This window comes from Peromyscus maniculatus, chromosome 15 (genome assembly GCF_049852395.1).
Source record: "Peromyscus maniculatus bairdii isolate BWxNUB_F1_BW_parent chromosome 15, HU_Pman_BW_mat_3.1, whole genome shotgun sequence".
Taxonomy (NCBI): domain Eukaryota; kingdom Metazoa; phylum Chordata; class Mammalia; order Rodentia; family Cricetidae; genus Peromyscus; species Peromyscus maniculatus.
The window spans coordinates 40486805-40490909 of record NC_134866.1 but is presented as its reverse complement, the minus strand read 5'-3'; the positions used below and the strand labels follow the sequence as shown (position 1 = coordinate 40490909).

General features: G+C 37.7%; 1 pseudogene; it reads right to left on the bottom strand.

The window, feature by feature from the left end:
- Positions 1 to 652: 652 nt before the first annotated feature.
- On the bottom strand, positions 653 to 790 carry LOC143268786 (U2 spliceosomal RNA; annotated as a pseudogene).
- Positions 791 to 4105: the final 3315 nt, after the last annotated feature.

Genomic DNA, 4105 nt, shown 5'->3' with positions numbered 1-4105 from the left:
ACACACACACACACAAATTAAAAATAAAATAAATATTTACATAGCAAATAAATTCTTACTTTTCTGGAGCTGATTAATTTTTAAACTTAATATCCATCAGTTCTTGCTTTGTGTCTCCCTGAAATCATCCATATTGCATGTCAAAAGACAAGAGTGAGTATTCTAAAGCTCCAAGAAGGCACTTAAGTTTATGAATGTCATATGAAGTCTAATTTAAGAATAACATAAATGAAAAATCTAGCAAAGTAACTTGAAAGTTTGTTTAAAAACTCATGTATCAGCTCAGTAGAAGTGAAATAAGGCTAAAAAAATGTAAGAAGTCATTAGATGAGAAAATTTATTTAGCTATTGTGACTATGGAAAAGCATTGGTTTTTTACTTCGTTTACATTATTTTGGAATCTGTGAGAAAAGGAAGAACATACATTAAAAATAGACAGGCTATTCCCAAAGGAGATGAACTATTTGAATGGTTATAGTTCCTCAGTATTGGTCATGCTAATGAAGTGTTTCCCATTCTTTTCTTCAATGCTAAGTTAACTCAAACTGATACTTATGAATACAGAATAGTCCCTGAAAAGGCAGAATGGTATTGTGTTTTAAATTAAGTATTTTAATTGCTTCCAAGTAAAGTGTATCTTTACATTTGACAGACATGTGTGTGCACACAAGCCAAGCTGATAGGGCCATTTTCACAACTGAAAATGTGTCTATTTCCAAATGACTCTAAATTGTGTCAAGTTGATGATGAGTTTCTTCACTTGATCTTAGCCAAAAGGCCAAGAAGCGATTGATGATGAGTTTCTTGCTATGAAAGTACCAGTTACTTATGGAGCCTCACAAATCCATTCCTGGAATCCTTTTAGTCAATGTTGTGTTGGTAAAAAGGGGAAGTATAGGATTTAGTCATATCTCCCACAGAAGACTCTTCAATGTGCCTGAAAGGAAGCCATATTTTAGGGGGATTTTCTGGCTGCCATGAGGCTGGAAGCTATAGGAAAATGAAAAATGTGAAGAAGCAGATTAGGTGCATAAAATAGGATGGGGCTTGTGATGTTTATAGACATCGGAGAAAAACCCAGTGAAGCACTACTTAAACTCTTGCCTGTGACTGATAAAGCAAAAGCAAATTATTAAGGATGGACACACGACATGCTCACTGGTTCAGAAAAGAAGTCTGCCAAAATTAACAGCCAAGGATGATACAGAACAGCACTGAGAAAAAGGATTAAGAAAGGTAAGACAAGAGGGAAACTACAATTCTTCTTCTAGAACATTCTCACTCATCAAGCAGTCATAAATTTGACCCTCTTAATATGTACTGCCTGGTTATCTTTAGTGAGTTTATTTTATTACAGGTTTCCTCTTGGTTATTGCATCCATCTCAGCAAATGAGAGCTGAGACGTGTTCCACATGAAATATTCATTGGGTTTAGAGCCTTAATCTTAAAAGTAAAAGCTGCAGTAAAAAAGCTGGAATAAAAAGAGTTTTAGTGTCTGTTTTATATATATGAGAGCATGGTGAGAGGATAAAGGGGGATTCAGCACTGGGTTGGGGAGGAGGCAGGAAGGGTAACAGGAAAGAACTATTTGGGAAGATCTTAAAAGCACAGACTCCTTTGAAAGTGGAAGTTTGGAATATGGGAAAAAAATGAAAGAGACAAAAGTATGCGAAGAATTGAAAACTGTTAGGAGGAAGCCAAGATGTGACTTCAACCATCCAGTGTGGGAAATTGCCACGAAAGGAAATGGAAAAGCTCAAAGGCTTCCATCTGAATGTAGAGAACAGCCCGTCAGCATCGTTATCCTGTGTGTCAGAGCAGAAGAGCCTAGTAAAGAAGGACTTAAGAAGGGCCAGGATTGGCACTATTTAGCAAGATCAATGTCGTAGGTGGATGATAGCTTTCCTTGATCATTTAGTCAAGTGGGGATTGCACTGTTCATAGGCATGTTGCTTTGTTGTTGTTGTTGAGACTGGGTTTCATATAGTCGTGGTACTCTGAAACTCACTGTGTAGACCAGATTGTCCTTGAACTTACAGAGATCCACCTGCTTTCACTTTCTGAGTGCTGAGATAAAAGGCATGGGTCACCATGCCCGGCTCCTAACTCTATGTAATCTATAGTAACCCAGACTGAAACAGATGACTCCAAGGTTATAATGTAGTGCACAAGAACTGAGCAGGGGTGATGGGGCCGTCTTCCCATACCATTATGCTGCCTCCCTTCTAACTTTCTACTGAATCTTCCATAGTTCGAAGGGTAAAGCAATTCACCCTTAACCATTCTCACCACACACCATTATCTTTGATGAGAAGCAAATGCTCCAGAGATAGCTATTTTAAATGGGTTAAAAATATAACAGGGGTCTACAGACCATCATCTAATTATGTGGAGAATGGAATGGAAGGGGAAATAGTTACGCACTAGTGACCCTTTGCTGAAGACATCCAGGCAGTGACATGATGGGTCTCATGCAGCAGTGGTCCTCAGAAGTCTCAATTTTGGTTTTATATCGGAAATCATGAAAGATTTGGAATAAACGTCTGGCAAAGGATAAGAACAATAGCTGTACATCGTGCCTAATAACGAGGCACCCATTATAGCCTCTAAACAAATAGCACTTCTCTTTGTCTCCCTATAGGTCAGCCCAGTGTATAGTGGATGCTTAGAGTCGTTACGCAGAGTAAATGTTTGGAAAAATAATTTAATACACAAAAGAATAATGATACTGATGCAGCTTTTGTCCATCTGGGTACCTCATAGTGCTTAAAAATTTTCAGTATTTATGGTTCTTTTTTTTTCATTCTTGAACAAACAAGCCTTGGCAGAGTTGCAATCACAGAATTTTAGAATCAAGTGTAATTTTTGTGTTCCATCATTTATTGCAGGTGTAGAGCCCAGATACAAAAAATGCCATTGACTTTTCAGGGACAGCCTTCTCTTGGGAAGCATTTTACCTCAATCAGATTTTAGGTCAACAAGGGAAGCTAAAGTCTCATGTGATGGTCAGTAGCTTACCACAGATAAGGAATATGGATTTGGTATGGTGTTTTCTTGCTCTTTATGTACCCTGGTCTCTCCAGTTATCCTATATCATGAGGGAACAATCATGCTTAATTTGCAGGGATGTAGCAATGGTCAAAAGAATCTGTATATGTGAAGGACAGAGAAGAGTGTCAGGTGCATGTTGGGTAACATGCAATCATGTGCTGCTATTTTATGGAGAATGATTTATTCTGATGGATTTTCTAGTCATTGATTTTCTACAATCTCTTTGGAAGAGAAATACTTTCAACATGTCACAGTCTAACTAGGAGAATGTGCAAGAATGTTCTAAAAAAATTTTAGTTACTCACAACACAGGCTATGGAGATGGATTTGGCTTCATGAATTTTTTACTCTGACTATTAGACACTGAAGCCAGCTTCGCTGGAGACAATACATAACCCAGAATTTGTGAATAAACTGTATAATCTGTTATGATTGTACAGTAGTGTTAAGAAGGGCCACACATATACATCCTTCCTTGGTCACTGTTTGTTTTGCTGTCTTCTTGTTTCCAAATAAAACCAAGGTAATAAAAGCAGCAGATAAAGCTTGCAGAAAATAGTTGACCACACAGCGATTCTAAAGATCTTTCCATTTTGTCTCTACTTTCCAAGGCAAGAAGATGAGAATTGGAGCAAGTGCTTCTACAGAGGAAGCATAGCAGTAGAGATATATGTATCAGGTATGGACTCTGCAATTCCAGAACACAATAAGGTTAGAAAACACACAGGCTTATTTGACAAGATGAAGAAGATGATAAAAGTCCAGCCAGTAATAGGGTAGTAATCATTTACATGAGTGGCCTTAAACTTGAAAAGCTACACTGTCTAACTTATTCTACATAGCAAGTTATCTCAGGTTGGAGTTCCAGGTTCACTATCAGAGTGAATTACGTGTGCGTTTAATGTCTCACTTTAGTGGGATTTTCAAACAGATAATAAATCAAAGGGTAGAATCCGAGGACTGAAGAAGGTTTATTTTGGGTTTCCAGCTGTGATTTTTCTGGATTTCAAAATGACTGGCTTGGTATTTATTTATTCTCTTGGGAAAGAAGGG